General features: G+C 36.8%; 1 pseudogene; it reads left to right on the top strand.

The window, feature by feature from the left end:
• Positions 1-1,708: 1,708 nt before the first annotated feature.
• Positions 1,709-7,845, top strand: LOC134390063 (V-type proton ATPase subunit E 1-like; annotated as a pseudogene).
• Positions 7,846-27,999: the final 20,154 nt, after the last annotated feature.

Below are 27,999 nucleotides of genomic sequence, written 5' to 3'. Positions count from 1 at the left end.
AAAAGAAATATATATATATATATATATATGATAATTTCAGTAAAGACAATAACAGATGGCAAATGTAATTCTTAAAAGTCCAATGCTGGTGAATTAGATACATGAGATTGGAAAATAGTCATTTTTAGTCCCAACAATAATCCTCCCAAGCAAAAATTCTCCTGTCAGTTTCAGAGCTTATATCAAATCTGTCATCAACTGTCCAAAAAATAAAAAGTAAAACCATGGCATTGTTGAATGACAGAAGTATAAGTGACCTAAGAGACTATGTCCAACCCTCCTAAACTCTCTTATAGAGGATAAAATCTCAGCTTAAAGGTGGTAAGAATAATGAATAACAGACGGAAATCCTGATACAATGCACTAGGCATTGACATGTGCATTGTAATAGTGTCCAAATTGTTATATTTTCTCTACATTCTTCTCTATGTGAGGCCTAAGATTTTTTATTAGGTCAAAAAGTTCATTCTAAGAACATCCAGTGCTAATGTACTCATATTCCTTAAAGTTCAACCATCAGTTTATTCTCCCATCCATCATCAGCAAGGCCTTCTTCATTATGGCAATAAATCCTTTTTTCACATATGTACCACATGCCAGTGCAGCTCTTTTCCCCTCATAACCTTGAAAACTGAGGCAGATATCAACTCCTTGTCTCCTTCCAGAGCACACAGGAAGATGACCAGCCAGTACCAGAGTTAGGCTGGGGCTGTCTCACTGAGTTCTGGTCCATGGTATATGACTAGAAGAGATGGAAATTATTTTAAAACATGCTTCATGTTTCACCAGCCTCTGTTCTCTTTCAGTGGTTATACTGGGAATCACTTGTTACACATGACATACCTCAGTACAGATATATTCTAGGTACAGATATATTCTGTACCTAGTACAGATATATTCTAGGTCCCTGGAATATATCTCTTTCTCACTTGAAAGAGAGCTATTTAGGAGAACTGCCTGACCTACACAAAACTATATAATGGGTAAAAAATTGTCTTTTACTATGCTAAATCATGGATATTTCAGGATATGTTCATTACCACAGCATATCTTAACCTATCCTGACTAACACAGAAAACCACTTTTTCTTGGGCTGTGCTTGACTAGAACTCTGTCTATAACACATTCACATGTGACATCCCATTTGATGTCAAATTGAAATCTTCAACAGAAAGTTAAATAACTGGCTTTATTTTCTCTTTCTCTGGGGTCTCTCACTTCCATCTTTGTCATTGTCCATCTACCCTGTGAATTAGCTTTTATCTCTCTGAAATGCCAGCACTGTATTTGCCAGATACAAGTAAACTTGGTCAGCCTTCTCCTCCATTTCAGTACATTACCAACTACAGGCTCATGTCTTTGATGTCTGACCCTATTCACTGGGCTCATACTGAAATCACTGACTTGATCCATTTTGACATCTACTTAGCATAGCAACTCTAACTTACCAGAGTGTGCTATAAACACAGATTGTAACTGGAATCCCTGCATACATGATGAAGACAAGGAGTCAAATATTTTTTAGTTAGTCTTTCTTTCCATTTCTTCTCCAGGTTTAGATACTATGATAGCTAACAAACATCTTTTATACATCATTTTATTAAACAGGGACACCAGAAAATAAATTAGATTTTTTTTACCTTTACCTTTTTCGTGGATAGGTGGGATTTATATAAATATGGTATTAATTTAATCTACATTGATAGACATGGGTGATTCTGTTAGTGCCAAGTCAAAAGCAAATAGATCCACCTAGGTCTTTTCCATGTGTATGGAAAATGTCAAGATCTCACAAGACTTTCAAGGAAAAAATTTCCTTACACTGGAGTTGAATATTGGCTCAAGGGCTCATTTCTCTTTTTCTTCTAACAATATTTCTACTGCATGGTATGACACATAGTTGTTATGGTGATAGGGAAGGAGACGGGCCAGTCTAGGAGGAGATTCTGAAATGATGAATTGAGAATAGATGGATTTGGGAACAGTCTGCTACCCTAGGACTGGCAGTAATCACAAAGTCAATAAAACCTCCTAACGTAGAAAGAAAAGTATTTATATTCTCCATATTTTTCCATTCTAAAGAGATACATTCAACATATGTGGAAAAGGGGTGAAAAATATTTGTGGAAACAAGCACCAAGAAATAGCCTAACACCAGAGAGAAACAGGTGGAAGGACATTTACTTTCCTATAACAAATGGAAAAGAAATCATCCTAGAAGATAAGCAAAGACTTGCCTGAAGAACTAGAGGCTTTTATCCACACAAAGATGGGAGGAGAAGGAGAACCTGAAAGAACACTCAGGAAAATGAAAAAAACTCTGTGTGAGAAGGATCATGACCCTTTCAGGAAACTGCAGTGGCTCAGAACAGCAATAGCAAGAAATAGCAGATGCCTCCTTCATTTGCAACCTATTGGTTCTTGGCCAGCAGTTTTAATCCAGCATCACAGGCAGCAAGCATCTATATTGTCTCTTGTAGCTTTCCCTTGAATACTGGTGAAATAGAACTCATTTCCTTCCAAAACCATTGCTAATGGACATTTATCACATCTTTTGAATACCCAGAAGCTTTGAATAGAATATCCTTGCCATGTTTGGAAAATTACCCCCTTTGTCAGTCCTGGTATAAAAGAGAGGATATCTTCCTATGTAATAGTCTGACTCTCACTTTCACAGCCTTCCTCAAAGATGAATACGACAAAGATCATGCCTATCTAACATGGCAATGACAAACACTGAATTGGAAGCTAGTGGCACAAAGAAGGAAGCCTAGTGCCAAATTCCTTCTGATTGTAAATACTCCCATTTTCTAGGGACAGCAGTGGCAGAAGTTCTACGCTGTTGCCTACCATCCAGTATTAAAGCTGTCTGCCATGGTATCTCCAGTGGACCAGTTATTCTGGGTACTGGTCCTTCTTATGTGACCCTGGAAGCTATTTCTCTAGCTTCCTAGAAATTGTGAAATGATCAATGTAATTTAATATAATTATTTTTGGCTTAAACCACATAGGAATTACATCTCATTTGCAGCCAAAAACCCTGTGATGAACACTATCCATGCTCTGCCCCAATCACTGAGATCTTTTCACCAGTGCTGTGATTCCTCCTCCCAGCTTCTGTGTACTGTTGCTTCTAAAAGCAACTCCTGCAGCTTTTTTGGAAGGACTGCCCTCTGACTACTAAAGGTGTTTTATACACAGGCACAAATTGCTGGAAGTGCCTGGGAACTGATGTCCCCCACTGACGAGTGTGGGAAAATGAAAGCCATTGTGTTCATTTGCTAGGGCTGCCATAACAAAGTACCACAGACTGAGTGGCTTAAATAACAGAAGTTTATTTCTCATAATCTGGCGGCTAGAAGTCCAAATTCAAGTGTTGGCAGGATGGTTGAGGCTCTCTCCTTGGCTTATAGATGGCCATCTCCTCCTTGTGTTTTCATACGGTTTTATCTCTGTGTGTCTGTATCTCACTCTCTTCTTATGAAGACACTAGTCATGTTGGATAAGAGCCCACCCATAAGACCTAATTTTAACTAAATTACTTTTTTAAAGACCCTATCTTATAGTCACATTCTAAGGTACTGGGGATTAAAATTACGACATATGAATTGGTGGGTGGTGGGGCAGGGGACATAGTTCAGCCTGTAATTGGGGGTGGGGGTGGGGGGTGCATAGTTCAGCCCTTGTCTCAGGTAGACATAAACAATGAGACATGAGTTTCATGTCTAGAGCTTCTCTGCAGGACAAAGCTGAGGCTGGGACTTGGTCCAAAATCACACTCCTACTTGGGCTTCTTCTCCTACCCTGACCTGTTTCCCCCAGTCCCTTAATGGTTCCTCCTGGGAGCCTTTCCTTAATAAATTACTTATACAGGAGTTCTCATTCTAGGCTCTGCTTCTGGGGAAAATGACCTATCACATAATCTTGGATAATACACCTACCTTTACTCAGATGAAATATATCCCCTTTTAAAGCATCAGGAGATGATGTCAGTGGGAATGAAGGAGTAAGGATTTCAGAAAACCCTCTCTTCCCTAAAAGCAATGAGAATGGTATAAAAAAAACCCGTCTAAATCACCATTTTCAGAACTCTGAAAATTAACCAAAAGCTTGCAGTAATCTGGGGAGCCTTAATTCAAGAAAAATGGCTGAATTTCAGTAAGAACAGAGAGCCCATGGCATGTTAACTTGGTCTATTTCCATACTCTTCCTCTAACTCTGGGGTAGCCTTAAAAACCAACAGCCCCACAATCACAACAAACAGCCGCAGTCTAACAGTCACTGGAAGCAGCAGAACAGGGTTGGAGCTTCTCCAAAGCCCAATTTCCAAAGAAATGTCATTTGATTTATCTGGCCATTCCCTGGCAAACCATACCCATAGGGTTTGCCTTTATTTGACCTACCTCAGTGCTTACCTAGTACAAACAACTTATCACTCGGGGCATTTGTTAAATAAAAGGAGCAGTATTATTTAAATCACAGCTGCCAGAGCTGGTGATAAAAGTTGGGGTGAACAACAAACTGATCAAAAAACTTAAATAGAAAATCTGAGGAACAAAATGTCTGCATAGGGCTTTTAAAAACTCTGAGCTAGTCATCGGAATCTTGAAGGCCATACAAATGCATAGAGCTGTGCCCATGCCAAGGGCTGTGTGCATGCTCAGTGAATACCTGAGAAGGTCCTAAGGTCTAGTCTCTGGCTGATATTCGGGCTCTGAAAAAGCAGGAAGTGAAGGATAACGCAGAGAAAACTGCCTAAGTGTTGACAGCATGTCCATATATACAGAGAGCCCTTAGCAAAAGCTGAAAGACTTATGAATTTCAGATATTTAAGGAAATCTCTGTCTAGTCATTATCTGACCTCTACATTAACCAGGTCATGTTGCCACACATGACAAAGAATACAGATGTTACAGAATTAGTTTAGAAAAGTTACACACCCACACACCCACACACAAAGAAACAGAAGCAGCAGCAACAACAACCAGAAACAACAACAAATTCTGGAGAGGAAGAAGAATCTGACTTTCAGAGCTGCCACATTATACTATTTAAAATGTCTTGTTTTCAGAAAAATATGAGATATGCAAATAAACAGAAAGGTATTGCCCATACACAGAAAAGAAAATAATCAATAAAAATTTTTCCTAAGAAAACCCAGACAATGGACTAAAATAGACAAAAACTTTAAGTTAGCTAATTTAGAGATATTCCATGAATTAAAGGAAACCACATTGAAAGAACTAAAGTATCAGAACAACAATTTAGCAAACAGAGAATAGCAATAAAAACATAAAATTCCGTTTCAAAAAAGAACCAAGTAGAAATTCTAGAGTGAAAAAGCACAATGACTGAAATGAAAAACTCACTAGAGGTACTCAGTAGCATATTTGAATAAGCAAAAAGAATTAGAAAGCTTGAAGATAAGTCAATTGAGATTATCAAGTTTGAAAACAGAAAAAGAATGAATAAAATTCAAACTATTAACTCTGAAGACAGAGAGAATCTTGAAGGCAGCAGGAGAGCATTAACTCATTACATACAAGGGATCCTCAATAAGATGAACACCTAATTTTTCATCAGAAGCCATGAAGGCCATATTCAAAGCGCTGAAAGAAAAAGATTGTCAACCAAGAAGTCTCTATCTAGCAAAATTATCATTCAAAAATGAAGGAGAAACTAAGACACTCACAGATTAACAAAAACTAGAAAACTGGTCATTAGCAGACTGACAAAAAAATAGTAAAGGAAGTCCTTCAGGATGAAATGAAAGGACACTAAACAATAACTTGAATCCACATGGATAAACAAAGAGCACCAGTAGAGGTAACTACATTAAATAAACATTAAAAAAGGATGCCAATGTATATATTTCTAAAACATTTTTTTCCTCCTATCTGATGGCAAAAAAAAGCAATAATTATAAATCTGTGTAGGTGGGATTTGTTATGGATTGCATGTTGGTGTTTCCTCAAAATTCGTATGTTGAAATCATAATCTCCAATGTGAGGGTATTTGGAGGTGGAGCCTTTGGGAGGTGATTAGGTTTAGATTAGGTCATGAGGATGGGGCCCTTGTAAAGGGATTAATGCTTTTATATGAAGAGGAAGAGACTTGAGATCTTTCTCTGTGCACACACACCAAGGAAAGGCCATGTGATGAGAGACCTCACCAAGAACCTGCACATGCTGGCACCCTGATCTCAGACTTCCCAGACACCAGAGCTGGGAAATAAATATTTGTAGTTTAAGCAACTGAGTGTAGGATATTCTGTTCTAGCAGCCTGAACTGACTAAGACAGGAATACAATTTATAAAGATGTAATTTGTATGGCAATAATGGCATCAAAGACGGTGGAGAGAATGGAAATGTATAGGAGCAAAAGTTTTATACACTATTGAAATTAAGTTTGTATTAACCTGAGTAGATTGTTGTAAGTTAAGATATTCATTGTAATTTCCAGGGTAACCATTAACAAAATAATTTTAAATTTGACATAATAAAGAAAAAAGAATGACAAGGGAATCTAAATAGTACAGTAGAAAAATCTATTTAACACAAAAGGAGGTAATAAAAGAGGAAATCCAGAACAACAAACAAAAACAATGGATGCATAGAATGCAAATAGCGAAGTGGCAAATATAAATTTTACCTTATTAGTAATTACATTGAAAGTAAATGGACTCCAATCAAAAAGCACTGATTAGTAGATGGATTTAAAAAAATGATCCAACTATATGCAAACTAAAACCACAATGAGATACCACATCACACACAACAACTAGGATTGCTGCAATTAAAAATTCTGAAAGTAACATGTGTTGTCAGTGATGTGGAGAAATCGAAACTCTCCTATGTTGCTGGTGGGAATGTAAAATGGGGCAACTGCTTTGAAATATAGTTTGGCAGTTCCTCAAAAAGTTAAACATAGAATTACCATATGACCCAGCAATTCCATTTTAGGTATATACTCCCACAATTAAAAGCACGTGCACTTAAAACTCAAGAACAACAAAAAACCTAATTAAAAAATTGCCAAATTTTTCCTCTTCCCATTCCTTCCACCACCCCTTGTAAACCTAAGCTTGAGCCTTTTGCTCGGTGGCCTCACTTCGCTTTCTCCTTGGCTCTCAGTGATGCAAACATGCAGAAACAGATTAAGCATATGATGGCTTTCATTAAACAAGAAGCCAATGAGAAAGCAGAAGAAATAGATGCAAAAGCAGAAGTAGAGTTCAACATTGAGAAAGGTCATCTTGTGCAAACCCAAAGACTGAAGATTATGGAATACTATGAGAAGAAAGAAAAGCAGATTGAGCAGCAAAAGAAAAATTCATATGTCCCATATGATGATTCAAGCAAGGCTCAAGGTCTTCAGAGCAAGAGATGACCTTATCACAGACCTACTGAATGAAGCAAAACAGAGATTCAGCAAGGTGGTGAAAGATACAACCAGGTACCAACTGCTGCTGGATGGATTTCCAGGGTTTGTACCAGTTGCTGGAGCCCCAAAGGATTGTTTGTTATAGGAAACAAGATTTCTCTCTGGGAAAGGTTGCAGTACAAAAAGTAATCCCTATGTACAAAATTGCTATCAAAAAAGACGTTGATGTCCAAAGTGATCAGGAGTCCTACTCGCCTGAGCAAGCAGCTGGTGAAGTTGAGATCTATAGTGGGGATCATAAAATAAAGGTTACCAATACCCTATGAGAAAGCTGGCTGGATCTCATAGCCCAGCAGAAGATGCAAGAAGTACAGAGAGGCTTGTTTGGTGCAAATGCTAAGAGGAACTTTCTGGACTACACCTTTGGGAGGTGGAGTTCACCCACTGCTCTACTGCTGTGATGTGGAAGTCTCGGATATTTGCAGAAACAAGATTGTTGATGTAGCTTCCTCCTTACTGTTCTAATATTATTTTGTGTTTATCAATGGATACCCTTCTGTAGCTAATATTCTTGGCCTAATTGTTAACAATGGGAGAAAATATCACTTAATATGATCAGAAACCTACCTTTAGTTCACCTAAAAGTAGCACAACTTTCCATTGGTTCTGCAGTATGAAGGTGAGGGAATCAGATGGAGACTGCATAAACTTCACCGAGTCCTCTGGCTCCCAGTTATCTAGTCTAGAGGGTGATGTGCATGATGGTCTCTGCTCTGCAGGTTTCAAACACCTGTGGGACGTGCATTCCTCCCAGCAGTAGTAGCTTCACTGTTATCTATTTGGGCCTAGAAGTTTTCTCCATCTGTAAATGTGATTTAAAATCTAAGCCATGAATATGCTTTATTTATTCAAACAAGAGGTTGATGTGGAAAAAAAAAAGTGAGCAAAATATCTGACTAGACATCTCACCAAAGAAGATACGAAGATGGCAAATAAGCAGATGAAAAGATGTTTAACATCATGTGTCATTAAAGAACTGCAAACTATAAAAGTAATGAGATTCTACCTCACAATTCTTAGAATGGCTAAAATCTAAAATGTGCACAATGGCAAATGCTGGTGAGGATACAGAGAAACAGGAACCCTCATTCTTTGCTGGTAAGAATGCAAAATGGTGTAGGTACTTAGGAAGAACATTTGGCAGTGTCTTACAAAGTTAAACATGATCTTACCATATGATCTAACAATTGCACTACTAGGTATTTACCCAAATGACTTGAAAATGTATGTTCACACAAAAACTTGAACAGGAGTGTTTATAGCATCTTTATTAGTAATAACCAAAAATTGGAAGCAATCAAGATGCCCTTCAGTAGGTGAATGGATAAACTGTGCCACATCCATACAACAGAATATAATAATAAAAGGAAATGAGCTATCAAGCCAAGAAAAGACATGGAGGAGCTTTAAAAGCATATTACTGTGTCAAAGAAGTCAGTCTGAAAATGCTACAGACTGTATAATTCCAACTATACGAGATGTTAGAAAATGCAGAACTATGGAGAAAGTAAAAAGACCAGGGATTCAGGGGAAGGGAGAGAAGGATAAAGAGAGGGAACACAGGGGATTTTTAGGGCAGTAAAACTATTATTCTGTATGATGCAGTATCAGTGAATGCCTAATATGCATTTGGCAAAGCCTGTAAAAGTGTACAACATCAAGAGTGAAACCTAATGTAAACTATGGACTACAGTTAATAATAGTGTGTCATTATTGGTTCTAAATTGCAAACAATGTACCAGACCAATGCAAGATGGTAATAATAGGAGAAACTAGGCAGTGGCAGGTGAGGGAGCAGAGATAGTATGTAAGAACTCTCTGTACTTTCAGCTAAATTTTTCTGAAAACCTAAAATTAAATTAAAAAATAGTCTATTAATTTTTAAAATGTCCATACATACGCTTGTACACAAGTATTCACAGCACCATTAGTCTTAACAGCCAAAAAGTGGAAATAATCCAAATATCCACCAATTGATGAATGGATAAAGAAAATGTAGTATATTCATATAACAGAATATTATTTAGCCATAAGAAGGAATGATGTGGTGATACCCGCTGCAACATGGATAAACCTTGAAACATTATGCTAAGTGAAAGAAGGAAGACACAAAAGGGCATATATTGTGTGATTCCATTTACATAAAATTATCAGAATAGGCAAATCCACAAAGACAGAAAGTAGATTAGTGGTTGCCAGGGATTGGGGGCAGGGAGGATGGGGTGTGACTAGTAAGGAGTATGGAGTTTCTTTGGGGTGATGAAATTGAATTAGATTGAGTTGATAGTTGCACAACTTTGTGAATATACTAAAGGGCATTGAATTGTACACTTAAAAATGGTGAATTTTATGTGAATTATATCTAAACAAAAAAAAGAAAAAAGTATTAGGTCACTCTGACAGTTTGGAAAGGAAAAAAATGCAGTCAGAAAACAGTATTGTTGGGCCGAGCCCGTGGTGCACTCGGTAGAGTGCTGCGCTGGGAGTGCGGCGATGCTCCCGCCGCGGGTTCGGATCCTATATAGGAATGACCGGTGCACTCACTGGCTGAGTGCCGGTCACAAACAAACGACAAAAAAACAACAAAAAAAGAAAACAGTATTGTTCACAAATCTAAACTACCCATTTTACTAAATCATATGTCTATACAATTAAAAGTGTTTTTAACATGACAAGTAAGACCATTGTGTTTTCTTATCATCAGTAATTACATTGACCCCCTTCACGCTAATCCACTTATTTTGATGATTTAAAAGGCACTTGAAACATCTTTCACTAACCATGTGTGGATGAAGAGCAATATCTTCCTACATGAGTAACATTCATAATTCTAAGGTATTATTTGTTCTACATTCTCTCTTCAAGTTAAGCTCCCTTCATTAGAGTGTTATTGTTTTGTGCCTTGAGTGTTTTGTAGGAGACACTGAATCATACCTCACCTCTGCCAAAACATATATACATATACGTTAGCATATTGTTATTTTTCAGTTCCACATGCTAAAACGCAGGAAACTCAACGGGTGAAGGCAAGGCATGATGTTCATAGAACTTTATTCCATGTCAACCATTTGCCCACATCTACCCATACAGGATTTCCAAAAATTTAGATTTCTAAAGAATGTCACATCAATGCAAAGTGGGCCAGAGAGCCTTGCAGAATCCAAAAGGACTCTATATTTACATATACACTATCTCATTTTATCACCATTTCATCCCTTCGATGTAAGTTTGACAGGTACTGTAATCCTTACTCAAAAAAATAAAGATGGACATTGCAAGAGCACATGATTTACAAAGGTTACACAATTAACTCGTGGCAGAAACAGACTCTCTCTTATGTTAATTGAAAAAAAAAAATACCCCCTCTCTCATGCCAGGCTAAGAGCCCACTGAAGTACCAAGCTAGATTTTTCTGACTTTGTAGTTAAAATGCCTGAGAGAATTTTAAAGTAGGTGATAGCTATTCCATAACTTAAATTGGAAAGAGGATGAAAGAAGTTGTACAAAGAGAATGAGACGCAAGCTTTTAATGGCATATTTGTTTAAAATATTGTAGAGGGAATTACCCTCTAAATGAAATAAATTTCTTTAAATCAGTCTCTTTTTATTTTAATTAACAGATTCTGAAGCAGGAATGATTTTGCAACCTCCACAAAGTAATAAAATGCAATCTTATCAATCTGTCCGCATGAATTCAATAGCATACTAAACTAAGCCCTTCTCCCTTCAACAAGCACACATGCACATGTGTGCAAACATAAAATATCCTTATTTTATGGCCTGAAGTATTTTCTCTTCTACTGTGTACTTTGCAAAAAAGTACCAATGCCTTGCTGGATAGGACTCTTGAGGCACTTTTGAAATAAATTCAGTATCTACTCCTGTCAGAGAAAATTGTCATAAACTACCAGGTATCATATTTTGGCTAAACCATCTGTCAGCCACCTTTTATGGAAGGGTGTTTACTATCCAGCACATTTCTCAGAATTGACCAGGTTGCTTATAATTGTCAAACAAGTTTCACATACTTACCTGTGCTTCACTCTTTAGCAAGTGACAACAAAATACCTTCTCAGCAGGGTAGCGTACATGTAATTTAGCCCTAGAAGTAAAACCAAGAACTAAGATGTCTTTCAGCCTACTGCAGTAGTACTGCTGAACAAGGAAATCTCCACTTGCTCTCCCTGGGAAGCAGCACCAAAAGAGGGCATGGAGCACGTTTGTGTGATGCAACCTGCTGTGCATGGAATCAGCCCTTAATTAAAAATTACTGAAGAGCAATAAAACTCAGAGCACCACTGGAATTGAAAGGCAATACCCTGCCAACATTAAGTCATTTCGTTTTTCTATCAAATGATCTCCTTCTCTAAGATTACACAGCTAATGCAGCATCAATCCCTATCCATCTGAGAAGAGGAGATCAGGTTAGGAAAGCAATCAAGAACTACTTTAAGGCACAGAAGAGCACCTATAAAACTTTTTTTTTTTTTTTTCTTTTTTTTGGTCTTTTTCATGACCGGCACTCAGCCAGTGAGTGCACCCGCCAATCCTATATAGGATCCGAACCCGTGGCGGGAGCGTCACCACGCTCCCAGCGCAGCACTCTCCCGAGTGCGCCACGGGCTCGGCCCCCACCTATAAAACTTTTAATACTGTTCCCCCTTCTTACAAAACAAGAATTGACCCTGTTTCCTCATCTGTAAAGTATTAATAGGAATACCTGACCCATCAAGCTGTTGTTGTGAGGAATGAATGAGCAACATATGTAAACTAACAAAGTCTTCCAGTTAAACTGGCGCCAAAAGCCCACATAGAAACACTACCCAAACTTGCCTATTGCCGAAGGTAAATACAAACACAAATATTCATATGCGTCTATATATATATAATTACATACATTATATATGTCTATATATATATTTGCACATATATATGTAAGATACACAGACATACTCAAGAACACAATCAATGGGGGATTCTGGCTTTAGCCGTAATATATAAAGAGTTTGAAAGGTGTCATTTCCATCTTTATAATGAAAAAAAAGCAAAACAAACAAAATCAATGAATTCTCCTGGTCCCAGCAGAGAATTGAGGTTGCAGGTTACTCTGCTACCCAGAAATCTGGAGAGACAGGAGCATCCAGAAAGACACATCCAAGATCTACTTACCTGGAGCCGAAGCCTCTGAAACAGTAAAATGGTGGGAATACTCAGGTGGCAATTCTGAAGAATTACTGGAAGCTGAGTGTAGATTAGCTTGACAGGCACAAATACCTCAGCCCACAGTCTTGAAAGGCCCCCATACTTACATGTGTTTTACCTCCAGTAACTTCAACAGATTTTTAAGGTAAACATAAGAAAAAAAAAATCCTCTTATGGCTTAGGCAGGGGGAGGAGAAAATTAATCATGAGATATTTGAATATTCACCATAAGTAAGGCCTATTCCACAGGGAAAAAAACTTTGCCTTGGTTTTACCCCAGTTGTGGGAAGGGAATATCCACCCCCAACTCCCAGGCCCCACCAGCCTTTTTTCTTATCTAAGGGGAGAAAAACATAGTCAATGGGATCAGAGATTAAAGAAATAGATTGGAAATACTGAAGCCAGAGAAAAGAATAGGAGCTGGGGTTGTGGGAGTGTGGAGGGGAAATCTATACCACCAGTGAGACACTTGTGAATACCACAATCCAGAAATACAGGCCCACTAAAAGATAGATTTAATCAAAAGAGTATAGAAAACTCACCATCTCCCACACCTTACCACTACAGCAGCAGGATTCCAGTACCATAACAGTGGATTACAGACGGCAGAGCTAAAAGACACACACTCTTTCTAAAGAGGAGTATTCAGGGAAGACCAAAGTCAATAGGTGGGGGGGAAAAAAACCCTAGAATACTAGAGGAATTTAAAGCCACTGGTACCCACACCTACAAAAACATTAAACACAGCCCAATTCCCACCATTTGAAAGACAAAGAAAACATCAGACCAGACTCAGATATGACAGATTTTAGTATTATCAGAAAGTGAGTTTCAAAAAACTATAATAAATATATTAAGAGCTCTAATGAAAAAAATAGACAACATGCAAAAACAATGCAATGTCATATAAGCATAGACATAGGAACTATAAGATCAAAAGAACATGCTAAAAATAAAAAACATTATAAAAGAAATAAAGAATGTCAGGCTCATCAATGCTCTTGGACCATAATTGGATTGAACATGCCCAAAGAAAGATTAAGTGAGTTTGAATAGAGGACAGTAAAAAATCTCCAAACTGAAATGCAAAGAGAAATAATAATAATAATAATAATAATAATAATAGTAATAATAATAGTAATAATAATAGTAATAATAACATCCAAGTATGGTGGGACAATTTTGATTAGAATACCACAAAGAAAAGAAAGAAGGCACAGAGTCAAAGATACATTTGAAGTAATAATGGCTAAGAAGATTCCAAAATTAAGACAGACATCAAACCACAAATCCAGTAAGCTCAGAATGTCAAGATAATAAATATCAAAAATAATATGTGTAGGCATGTCATATTCAAACTGTAGAAAAAAAAACGATAAAAATGTAAAAGTCTTGAGAGAAGCCAACAGCAAAATCATCCTAACTATAGAGGACCAAGGATAAGTATTACAGCAGATTACTTGTCAGAATCTATGCAAGCAAAAAGAGAGTAGACTGAAATATTTGAAGTGTTGAAAGAAAAAAATACCAACTTAGGATTCCATATAGAAGGGTAATTCAGAAAGTTCATGGAAAGATTCCTATTATCTATTAATTCTATTTTGAATTACTCACAAATGACAAATTATCATTCCCAAGTAAAAGGGAAATGACTTCATAAGATTAACAAAAACTGAGGGAATTCATTGCCAGCAGACCTGTTTTGCAAGAAATGTTAAAAGAATTTCTTCAGGGCAAGGAAAAATAAGAAGCGAGGAACTCAGATCTCCATAAAGAAAGGAAGAGTAACAGAAGAGGAATGCCTGAAGGTAAAATAAAATCTTTTATTTTTCTTTTTGTTCATTGATCTAAAAGATAACTGTTCAATGTAATAATAGTAACAAAGTATTGGATAATTATAGCATATGGTTAAGTGAAATGAAGGACAGCAATGTCATAAGGAATGGAAGTGAGAGATTGGAAATACTTTGTTATAAGGTAACTACCTGCACTACATGTGAAGCAGTCTAGTTTAATCTGAAAGTTGACTTAGATTGGTTAAAAATATACATTGTAATCTCTGTGACAACTATTAAATTTTTTAAAAAATGTAATTCAGGTGCTGAGAGAAGAGATAAAATGAAATCATATAAAATGTTCAATTAAAATCAGAGAAAGCTGAAAAAGAGGTGTGGGGGGAGTGGAGGGAGAAACAAAGAACAAATGCGACAAGTAGAAAATGATCACAAAAGAGAGATTAATCAGCCTACGCCAATAATTATCTTAAATGTGAATGGCCTAAATGCATCATTTCAAAGACAGAGACTGTCCATGTGGATCATAAAACAAGATCGAATATATGTCATCTACAAGAACCCACTTTAAATATTAAGACAAAGACAGGTTAAAAGTAAAGGGATGGGAAAAGATATACTGTGCAAACGCTAACCAAAAGAAAGCTGGAATAACTTACTAATTTCAGAAAGAACAAACTTCAAGACAAGGAAGATTATCAGGAATAAAGAGGCATTACATAATAAAAAGGGGGCCTATTCTTCATGGAAACATAAGAATCTTAAATGTATATGCATGTACAGACATAGTGTCAAAATACATGAGGCAAAAACTGATAGAACTGAAAGGAGTAAGATAGAACGACTATTATAATTGGAGACTTCAACATCCCTGTCATTAATTAATAGATCAAGCAGGGAGAAAATCAGCAAAATATAGATGACTTGAGCGGTACTGTCAATCACCTTGACTGCTGTGGATTGAATTGTGTACCCTAAAATTTTCATGTATTTGAAACTTAATACCCACTGTGATAGAGGTAAGAATGGGAAATCCTATTACGGTAGTTGAAATGTGGAGCCTTGAAGAGGTGATTAGATTGTGAGGACTTTCCCCTAGTGAATGCATTAACCCATTGATGGTTTAATGGTGGGCATGGGTGTAGTTCTGATGGGTTTAAAAGGACAACTTATGAGAAATTCTCCCTCTCTCCCTGCTTAAGCCATCTACCATGTGACACTCTTGCATCGCTGGGTACAGTCACTACCAACAAGGCCCTCACCAGATGCATTTCCTAGACTTTGGACTTCCCAGTCCCTAAAACTGTAAGCAATATATATTGTCCCTTACAAATTACCCAGTTTCAGGTATTCTGTTATAAGCAACAAAAACAGACTAACACATTTATCTAATTATGTATTTACAAAATAATTCACCCAAGAACAGCAGAATATACATTCTTCTCAAGCTCACATACAACATTAATCAAAATAGACCAAATTCCGGACCACAAAAACATCTAAAACTTTTTTTAAAAATAGAAATTAAACAAAATATGTTCTCTGACTAGAATGACATTAAACTAAAAATTAGTAACAGAAATATAGCTTTTAAATCTTCAAATACTTGAAAATTAAACAACACACATCTAAATAACCTATGAGTCAAAAAAGTCTCAGCAGAAATTATAAAATATTTTGAACTAATTGAAAATGAAAATACAACTTATGAAAATTTGTGGGATGCAGCAAAAATAGTGCTTAGAGGGAAATTTATAGCATTAATCAAGAATGTTACAATATTAATCTATTATCAATAACTTAAGCTTCCATTCTAGGAAACTAGAGAAAGAAGAGCAAAATGAGCCAAAAGTAAGTAGAGGAAGAGAAATAATAAATATTAAGGCAGAAATCAATGAATTGAAAATGGGAAAACAATAGAGAAAATCAACTAAACCTAATGCTGGCTCTTTGAAAACATCAGTAAAATTGATGAACCTCTAGCCAGAGTAACCAAGACTAAAGAGAAAAGACACAAATTACCAATATCAAAAATGAAGGAGGTATCATCGCTCCTGATCCCATGAACATTAAAACAATAATAAAGACTATGCCCACAAATTTGACAATTTAGATGAAATAGACCAATTATTGAAAGACACAAATTACTAAGCTTACATAAGGAGAAATAAATAACCTGAATAGCCCTGTACATAATTTTAAAAATCGAATCAATAATTAATAGCCTTCCAAAAAAGAAAGTATCAGACTTAGATGGTTAAACATTTAAGCAAGAAATTATACAAATTCTCTGCAATCTCTTCCAAAATATAGAAGCAGAGGGAGAGTACTTCCTAATTCATGCTATGAGGCCAAAACCAAATAAAGACATTACCAAAAAAAAAAGAAAACTAATGCCTAATATTGCTCATAAGCACAGATACAAAATTACTCAAAAACATTGGCAAATAAATGAAAAAGAATGTAAATTAGTACAGCCATTATGGAAAAGATTATGAAGTTTCCTCAAAAAACTAAAAGTAAAACTATCACATGATCCAGCAACCCTACTACTGAGTATTTATTCAAAAAAAAAAGGAAATTAGCATACTGAAGAGATACCTGCACCCCCATGTTTACTGTAGCACTATTTACAATAGCCAAGATATGGAGTCAACCTGAGTGTCTATTGACAGATGAATAAATGAGGAAAATGTGGCATGTATACACAATGGAATACTACTCAGCCATAGAAAAGGAATGAAATCCTGTCATTTGTGGCAACACGGATCATCTTGGAAGACATTATGTTAAGTGAAATAAGTCAGGCACAGAAAGATAAATACCACATGTTCTCACTCATATGTGGGAGTTAAAAAGTTGACCTTACAGACATAGAGAGTAGAATTGTGGTTACCAGACGCTGGAAAGGGGAGGGTGGGGGTGATAAATATAACAAATACAAAATTACAGCTAGATACGTAAAATATGTTATGGCAGTGTACAGTAGTGCTGGGCATCCATAATTAACAGCAATTCATTGTATGTTCTCAAATGGCTAGAAGAGAGGACCTCAAAGTCTCATCACGTAGAAATGCCAAATTTTTGCAATGATGAATACATTAATTACCCTCATTTAATCATCACACATAGTATACATGTACTGCAATGTAACTCTGTACCTCATAAATACAATCAATCTCATCAATTAAAAAATAAATTAAAAAACCATTTAAATAAAAATAAAAATACACCACAACCAAGTGGGATTTATTCCAAGTATGCAAGGAAGGTTCAACATTCAAAAAATCAATCAGTATACTAGATCTTATCAATAGGAAATCCTAGATAACATAATAAAATTAGCAAAAGATGAAAAATATCTTAAGAATCAGAAGCAAAATAGCAACAACATGACAAAACAACAACAGCAGAAATCACACAGCAATTCTATAAGGAAGCAATTGATCTATTCTACTGACTCAACAGTTCAGCCCAGTCTCTATGGTGAGCCAAGAGAAAAATAAAACATAGGATGAGCAACTGTTAGGGGCTTTCTTCCACCTTACCTCACACAGCCTGAAGGAATATCTTGAAATTCCTGTTTACATATCCATTCACAGACAAAAGAAAACTGGTCCTCGAAAAGACTAAGTAACCTGCCTTGAATCAACTAACTCCTGAGTAACAGACACAGGAAAGGGTGACAGTTTTGATAGCAAAGCACTTGCATTGATGCAGACGGGGTCTTAGAAATCAACAAAGATGAAACTACAGAGGGACAACAAAAGAGGTATCTGCAAAATTCATACATGGTGATGGGCAAAGAGGCCTGTACAGTCATCCCTTGGTATCCAGGGGGATTGGTTCCAGGACCTCCTGTGGATACCAAAATCCATGGATGCTTAAGTCCCTGATATAAAATGATGTCGTATTTGCATATAATCTACGCACATCCTCCTGTATACTTTACATCATCTCTAGATTACATAAAGTACCTAATACAATGTAAATACTATGTAAATAGTTATTATACTGTATGGTTTAGGAAACAGTCACAAGAAGAAAAGTCTGTACGTGTTCAGCACAGATCAGGTTTTTTTCCAAATATTTTCAATTCATGGTTCATGGTTGGTTGAATTCACGGATGTGGAAGCCACAAAAATAGATAGCGAAGGGTATTTGGAAATAGAAAGTAAATCCCCACCATACAGGAGAAGAAGTCAATGATCCTCTTGCTTTCATCCTCCTCGGTGTGTTAACAGTATAATCCCAGAGCTCAAGAAGCTCAAAGGCTGATGCAGACAAGTAAAGAGGCACACATAACACTGCGGTGCACTGGGGATTCAGAGTACTATGGCAGTATTGGGGGGTGGGGTACAGGGCCATACCTGGGGGAACTCATAGAAGCCATCGCAGAGAAGGTAATGAGTAAGACAAGCCTTAATTATGAAATGATATCAAATGACCTGAACTCTCACCTCTTCCATCAATCAACTGTGTGATCCTAGACAAATCACATCTGGACTTTGTAATTTTTAATATGTGATATGAAGAAGGAAGAAGAAGAGTTTCTAAGGTTTCTCTCAGCTTCTTCAGTCAAGAATTCTGTAAGTCTGTAACAGAACGGCAATTTTTCCCTAACATCTCTCGTGTATGCCATGTTTTTCATTTTCCTCTTGCTTACTTTGGCAATCCATTCTACCTGGCCACACCCCCCCACCATCACTCAAAAAAAAAAAAAAAAAAAGAGGAAGCAAAAGGAAAGTTTTCAAATGACAAGTGCATGTACTCTTAGCTAAGTTTAACATGCATTTAGTCATCTGCTGTGGGTTATTTTGGCTTTACACTCTATTTATTCTGTCAGTCAATAAAAAGGTGCTGGTCACCACACCACCGACCACAGCATGTGTGTGTGCAGACACTTGCATGGAAAGAGAGGACCCCTTCTGTGGAATTTTAGAGAAAGCTATTCACTATATAGGATTTTACCAATATTTTTGGCATTTCAACATAGAACTTCAAATCTTACATATATGGAATCTTTACAAATTCTATTGAATTTGGATGAACTACGATATTTTATTGTTAAAGGACCATTTTTCTTAGATGCTCATACAGTAAAAAGGGGGAAAATAAAAGATGTGATGAAAATGCTGAGTCATTATAGAAGACAGAAGCCAAAAAAGAAAGGTGCCAGTTAAGTCATACAGTTGCATACTTCAGAGTCTGGCTAGATTTAAAGGGCAGAGATGAATTGTAGAACCAATATATGTTAATCCTATTCTCCAAGACCTTCTTTCTATTACCAGCAAGAGAAAACCAGCATCCCCGAGAGCGTGTTCAGCCATGCAGTTGAGGTGGGATCAAATTTATAGAGACAGAGCTGCCCCAGCCTTTAAGAGAGCGGAATCCTAGACTCAGCTTCTGAGTGCTGTGTGACTTTGGAGAAATGCTTTAATCTCTGAATTCAGTCCTCTCATGTGTAAAATTAAGTTCTGGGATTTTTTGATGCCTAAAATCCTCTGAGAGGCAGAGTAAAGAGTTAAAAAAAGAGGTTTTAGGTCATGCTAATCTGGGTTCATTCATTTATTTATTCTTTCAATTCTCAAGTCAATCTGTCTTTTGTTATAGGGACCTCCACCATAAACCTAGCGATGGGTGAGAAAACATTTTCTCTTTTACCCTATGTGTAAAAAGGGAAAAATGGAAGAGAAGATGCCCCAAGCCTAATCTTGAGGAATTAAAAAACATTATTATCTAATTAAGGAGGACAAGCATCCAAGGAAGATAAAGGGAAGCCAGAGAAGAGGGAGGGACTCAAGACAGGATAGTATTGTTGAGACAGGATAAGGTCCTTCAGATGTGTCATTGTTAACACTGCAGAATGCTGCTGAATCGTCAACTAATATCAGAGCTGAGAAATGTCCACTGCACTCAGTGACAAGGATTCCATTGGTGACCTAAATAAGTTGTTGACAACCTAAGCGAGGGTTGTTACAATGGGTGGGTGGAGAGGGGTATGTTTGCCTTTATTAGTTTTGTGACTGTTTTGAGGCCAATTTGAGCCTCTGGGTTTCTAGCTGTAAAAATGGAGCTAACCACAACCTACTTCAGAGAAAACTCTACAGTTCGCCAGAGTATGTGTTCACAAAATATCTCCCTGAATGTCCAAGTTTCATCCAAGAAAACTGTGCTTTCATAGCATTAATTCAGATCTAATTTGCCCCCCCAATTTTTTGGTAGGATTAATCAAAATAACAGTCATGAAATTTATCCTATAGTCAATTATACTATAACAAGTTTTAGGTAACAAAATACGTAAAGGTATGGATATGTAAGAAAATAATGAAAGTAAAAATATTATTGAGTAGGTCATTCAGAAGGATTGCACAACAGACCACATAGGATGGTCACAATGTTTGTTGACAGCACAGTCATTATTGTCTTAAATAATTTTTCTTCTCCATCATGGTCTGAATCCAAACCATCAGCTCCCAACAGGACATTTCACTTACTAGCCCACTATCCTGCAAGAATTAAAACAAACAAACAAATAACCCCACCTAGGTCACCTCCTGTTGACATTCTTCATCAAATAAACACCATCCACGAAGCTAAGGGGGATTTCTCTCTTGTCTCCATTTTATAAAGGGAAACAGGAATCAGGATTAATGTTGGCTGCATGCCTGTTGTGTCCCTATCACAGTGTTTGGTGTTTGCACACGTCATCTCGCCTAAGCGCCCAGCAGTTCTGTCAGGTGGTCATGACTCATCCCAACAGATGATGAAACTGAGGTGCACTGAGCTAAGGTAACTTACGTACAAGGCTGGTACGTGGCAGAGCCAGGATCTGAAATCTGATCTCTCTAATTTCAAAACCTAAGCTCTTTTTGGTACATTAATTTTCTCCAAACTCAATGGTGTAGCAATGTTGAGGGGGGCAGAAAGAGGGGTCCAACAATAATACTAGCAATAAAGGAGTATATTATCTGCAGGCTGTGCTGCCAGATTTAGTAAATAAAAATATAGGACTCCCAGTTAAATTTGAATTTCAGATAACCATGATGGGGGCAGGGTGTGTGTTGGGGGTGGTATAAGAATGTTCCATACAATATTTGAGACATACCTATACATAAAAAATTATTTGTTATGTGAAATTCAAATTTAACTAAGCATCCTGTATTTTACCTGGCAACTCTATCTGTAGAGAATTTTAAAACAATAATAAAATTATCTAAAAGTCAGTATATTTTTATTATCATCATACACCTGTAATTCTAAACTGTAATTTTAAACTATGTCAATGACAGAATACCTGTCCCTGATGGGAGACTTCTCCTAGGCCACCCTCCCACACACACTCTGATTCGCCACTACCTGAATTGTTCTACAGAATCTTAGGGCCCCATGTGATGTGAAAAAGTCTGGTGGATAATCTGCAAAATCAGCCACCATCAGATCTTTCCCTCCCTGAATGCCCCTGGCTCCATCAAGAGGTAGAGTCTAATTCTTCTCCCCTTGAATATAGGGTGACCTTCGTCCTTGCTTGGCCAAACAACTGTGGCAAAAGTGAAGTTCTTGGACTTCCAAGACTGGATTAGGCAAAGCCATGGAGCTTCCCCCTGGGTCTCTTGGACGTTCACTCTGGGGATGCTCCCTCTAAGAATGCTTCCTCACAGAATCCCTGGGAGAAGCCAAAAGCATGAGGAAAAGACATGGGTATGTGCTCTCATTGACAGCCACAGCTGAGCTCTCAGCCAACAGCCACCATCACCTAACTGCCCTTCACGTATGTGTTAAATCTTTGTATACCTCGGCCTTGCCTGTGTGTGACTGCAGCTATACAAGAGACCCCACATGAGTACCACCCAGCTGAACCCAGTCAAGCCTGAACTGTGAGAAACAGTAATAAATTGTTTTAAATCAGGGGGTAGTTTGTTATGCAGCAATAGATAAAAGGAAGAACAGAATTTTGTGGAATTATAGAAAGGAAGTTCCACATTCATAAAAATATTGGAAAGACATTATAAATCCCTCTTGGAGATTCACAATGTATAAATGTGTATCAACAGTTCTGGGGATTCCTGCTGAAGAAAGAAACTGTTTAATTGTGTTCTACCCAATATTTCTTAAATGTATCTAGTCACATATTCCATGTTCTATAAAACTCTCATTAGCAGTTTCTGAAACAGTGTTCTGGGGAACACAGTTTAGGAACTGCACTATTCCATGCTATTTCCCATCAAAGATGGCTACCTGAAAGACTGTTGTTTCAAAACTTCTGAAATGACAAATCTTGTTAGAAGAACAGCCTCTAACAGTGAACTACAATGTAGAAATATTTAGATTTCACAACAGTATATGGTAGTTACATTTGCTGAACCCTAAATAGGGATGTACATTCTGATCGAGAAGAATATACATAAGGGGAGAATAGGGGTGTGGGATATTTGAAATTGAGATGGTCTATTCCATAAAACCTGGGATGCAAATAGCTGTAGCGAAGTGTTACCTTTATTTTTAATGGAATGTCTCAATACAGAAGCCTTCTATCTTAACACAAGCTGGAGAATTCAACTCACAAAGTTTCACTTCACTATTTGAATTGCTTGGCGTGGCTACAGCTGACAATCTAATTCAAATCCCAACTTTAAGCTGTGCTGCATAGATAGAGCTCCACTCGTAAAATAAATCACAGTTAAAGTACAGGGAATATTTGTCTCCACCTATTTGTCTAAGAAGAATCTTGAGTAATAAAACTATAATTCTCTAGCATTTCTTGGCATATATACCAGTTGACACATTTTCCTCCTTAGTTATGATAGTAGGCTGAAAGGTATTTTTTAACTCCTCATTTATCGTCTTTTAATAAATCATAAAGATAGCATATTCTTTTACAGGTTTTCTTAAATATGAGTACCTTTAGAGTCAACTGCTTGTAGGAAAAGACATTTTTATTTATGGATTCAGCTGAGATGAAAGAAAGTAAAAAGCTGTATAAATAAATTGCTACAAACATTGCCTTCATTTTAATGTTGTTATCAAAGTACAACAGGTATTTACTATAAAACACTGCACAGAAAGGAGTCAGACACATGAAAGGAACCAAGAGAGATGTAAGTAAGATGAATTCCTGTACTCACTACTTTCTTTGTGAAGCTTAAGGATGGCACAGAATGGGAAGTGAGATCAGCACAGGTGACCATGCGGATCAAGTTGCTCTTCACAATATGCTTTGCGTACATTGTTCCATCCTCTCTAGTTCACTTTCCAGATGAGAAGGCTCAGACTTAAATAATGATTCAGAAGTACTCTTGGGGGCAGGCTGTTGCACATTCTCGAGAAGTAGCATCTTTTTAAAAATATTCACATGACCCTTGTTATAATAGCGATTTTTTTCAAAAAAAGATAAAATGTTAGATAAAGTAGTGTGGAATGCACTACAGAACCATAGGAAGTTACAGGTGTCAATGGTTCTTTTGTGAGTGTCTGTGTTTGGGGCATGTGTTTTCTCTCTGCCACCACCAACAAAACAGGCTCCATCACCAAGGACACCATGCATGCTGTCCAGTTCTGGGGATTCCATTCACACTGTAATATGAGGGTACTTTAAAAGTTCACAGAAAGATTATCTTTTATTTCTGTTTTTCCATAAACTTTTTGAAGTACCCTCATATAGAGGAATAGCACCCCTGGAAATGTACAGTGCACATGTATGGCCTGAAGGAGAGACCCTGTCTACCTCCCTCCTATCGACTGGTCCTACTGCCAATGTTGCTGGACTTGTGTACACTTACATAGCAAATAAATTCTTCCAGTTCACATATCCTTCAATGCAGTAAGTGGCATCCTCAAAAAAGTATACCCAGCCCGTCTGATTCTGAGTCCCATTATGCTTTTTAGTTACATTGTGACCAAGAGAATTAACACCCCAGAAACAAGATAAAAATGGTCTTAGGTTGTCATATAGTGCAAAAAAAGTTAGGTATAGGTATGTAAGAGTAGAATCCAAGTAACCAAAAAGGTCCAAATGGCTTTGTGCAACATTTAAACTCAAATCTTAACTCTCTAAATGCCTGTTAGAGAGGCCAACAAAGAATCTAACAAGACTAAGACTCTTAAGTGATCCCCTGAGTTCCTGTGCAAATATAAATAGTAATAAAGTTACCCCCCCCCACACACACATACACACATAATCACTGTATACACATACACCAGCATGTGTAGCCGCTGAGGAAAAGAAAATACTGTGGCTACTTAAGTCAGTTTAATAATACCATCCTTTTGCTTAAACTTTGAACAACACCGTAAATAAGCCAGTTCTATTAAACCCATATCTTTGACTTGACCCTTTTTTGCCGGAAGTTTTGTATTTATCATTTTTTTTTCATTTAATAATTCTATTTTAAAGGATATTACAGCATTTATACTTCCAAATTCCTTTTCCAATTCAATTTTCATGACAATGCAGAGAAACTGTACCTAAAACCAAGGACTGGAAGACTTTGGTATCTTAAAGGACACAGCTACTTAGAGTCATGCAAGGCTGTAACTTTGAAACTGGTTTTTTCACTATTAGTCAAGTGATCTCTCCTCAGTGTTTGCAGTTTATACCACTTCCAAATGGGGGCTGCACATAGTGACTTTCTTCCAAAAAAGTACATTATGGAAAAAGGGGAGAGAAGAGGAGGAAGAGGAACTTTCCAGTAGAGACACCCACCGCAGCTAGCTGGTCAAGCTTAACATCATGAGTAAAAAGTCATGTTGACAGCATATACTCTTGATATGATGTAATGAGGATGCATATTTCCTCTGTGGTCTGCCTTCCAAAAATCTATAACTCCAATCCAATCATGAAAAAAAATCAGACAAGACCAAACTGAAGGGCATTCTACTAAATACTTCCTAGTACTCCTCAGAACTGTCAAAGTCATCAAAAACAAGGAAACTGTGAGAAACTACCACAATCCAAGTCTAAAGAGACATGATAATTAAATGTAATGTAGTATTCTGGATGGGATCCTGAGTCAAAAAAGAGAATATTAGACTGAGAAAATCTGAATAGAGAATTTAGTTAATAATAATTTAAAAGTATTGATTCATTAACTATGAAAAATATACCATACTAATGGGGCATATGAAAACCTTCTTTGCAACTCTTATGTACATCTAAAACTATTATAAAATAAAAAGTTTATTTAAAAAACCATACGCATACACACACACTGAAAACTTCCAAATGGTATAATTTTTTTAAAAATCCTCCTTTCTCTGATGGTATTTTGTGAATCATTAATTCACCAAGGGCCAGTAGTTTTAATTTAGACAGACACCTATGTGTCCATCGACAGATGAATGGATAAAGAAAATGTGCTGTTCACAGACGCGTGCACACACATGCACACAATGGAATCTTAGCCTTAAAAAGGAGGAGATCCTATTATTTGCAACAACATGGATGAACCTGGAGGACATTATGCTACATGAAATAAGTCAGGTACAGAAAAACACTGCATGATCTTACCTATATGTGGAATCTAAAAAAGTGGAAATCATAGAAGCAGAGAGTAAAATGGTGGTTGCCTGGGGCTGGGGGTGAGGGAAATTGGAAAATGTTGAAACAATAAAAATCTTTTTAAAAAGTTGGTTGTACATGTGTTGATAAATTAATAACTAGATGCAATGTTGTATTCTGGATGGGATCCTGGATCAAAAAAGCGACTGACTATTAGACTGAGAAAATCTGAACAGAGACTTTAGTTAATAATTTTAACCATGGCTATTGTTAATAATGCTTCAATGAACATGACAGTGTGGATATCTCTTTGACATACTGATTTCATTTCCTTTGGGTCTACACACAGAAGTGGGATTGCTGGATCATAAGGTACTTCTATTTTTAGTTTTTTAGAAATCTCCATACTGTTTTCCATAATGACCGTACTAATTTACACTCCCACCAACAGTGGGCAAGGGTTCACTTCTCTCCACGTCCTAACATTTGTTATCATTTGTCTTTCTGATAAGAGCCATTCTAAGAGATGAGGGGTGATATTGTAGTTTTGATCTGCATTTCTCTGATGATTAGTGATAATGAACATTTTTTCATAAATGTGTCCCTGTTGGCATTTTGCATGTCTTCTTTTGAGAAACATCTATTCAGGTACCTTTGCTCATTTTTTAATGGAGTTAAAGTCATGCACCACATAACAGCATTTTGGTCAATGACAGACGATATACACATCAGTGGTCCCATAAGATTATAATGGAGCTGGAAAACTCCTACAGATGTAATGTGGTAGCACAACGCATTACTCGCATGTTGCGGTGATGCTGATGTAAACAAACCTACTGCACTGCCAGCTGTATAAAAGTGTAGCACATACAATTATATACAGTACATAATACTTGATAATGATAATAAATGACTATTTTAGTGGTTTATGTAATTACCATACTATAATTGTTTTCATTATTTTAGAGTGTAGTCCCACTTATATATATATATATATTTTTTTTTTTTAAAGTTAACTGTAAAACAGCCTCAGGCATGTCCTTCAGGAGGTATTCCAGAAGAAGGCACTGTTATCACAGGAGATGACAGTTCCATGCATGTCACTGCCCCTGAAGACTTTCCAGTGAGACCAGATGTGCAGGTAGAAGCAGTGATATTAATAATCCTGAATCTGTGTAGGCCTAGGCTATTGTCTACCTTAGTTTTTAACAAAAAAGTTTAAAAAGTAAAAAAAAAAAAAGAAAGAAAGAAAAAAATTAAATAGAAAAAAGCTTATAGGATAAGGATATAAATAAAGAAAATATTTTTGTACAACTGAACGATGTATGTTTTAAGTTGTGTTATTATAACAGTCAAAAACTTAAAGATATTTAAAAGTTTATAAAGTAAACAAGTTACAATAAACTAAGGTGAATTTGTTATTGAAAAAGGAAGAATTTTTTAAAATATAAATCTAGTGTAGCCTGAGTGCACAGTGTTTATAAAGTCTACAGCAGTGCACAGTAATGTCCTAGGCCTTCTTATTCACTCGCCACTCACTCACTGACTCACCCACAGCAACTTCTAGTCCTGCAAGCTCCATTTATGGTAAGTGCCCTATACAGTTGTACCATTTTTTATCTTTTATACAGTATTTTCACTGTACATTTTCTATGTTTAGATGTATTTAGACACACAAATACTTACCATTGTGCTACAGTTGCCTACCATATTTAGTACAGTAACATGATGTACAGGTTTGTAGTCTAGGAGACACAGGCTATTCCATACAGTCTAGGTACACCAACCTATGTCATCTACATTTGTGTAAGTACACTCCATAATGTTTGCACAATGACAAAATCACCTAATGACCCATTTCTCAAAATGTATCCCTGATGCATAACTGTATTTGTTTTTTTGCTGTTGAGTTTTTAGAATTCCTTATATATTTTGGATATTAGTCCCTTATCAAATGTGTGGCTTGCAAATATTTTCTCCCATTCCATATATTGCCTCTTTACTCTGTTGATTGTTTCCCTGGCTATGTAGAAGCTTTATTATTTGATGCAATCCTACTTGTC

This window comes from Cynocephalus volans, chromosome 11 (assembly GCF_027409185.1).
Source record: "Cynocephalus volans isolate mCynVol1 chromosome 11, mCynVol1.pri, whole genome shotgun sequence".
NCBI classification, from domain to species: Eukaryota; Metazoa; Chordata; class Mammalia; order Dermoptera; family Cynocephalidae; genus Cynocephalus; species Cynocephalus volans.
Note: the sequence above shows the minus strand (reverse complement) of the source record. Positions and strands in the feature narration are given on the sequence as shown.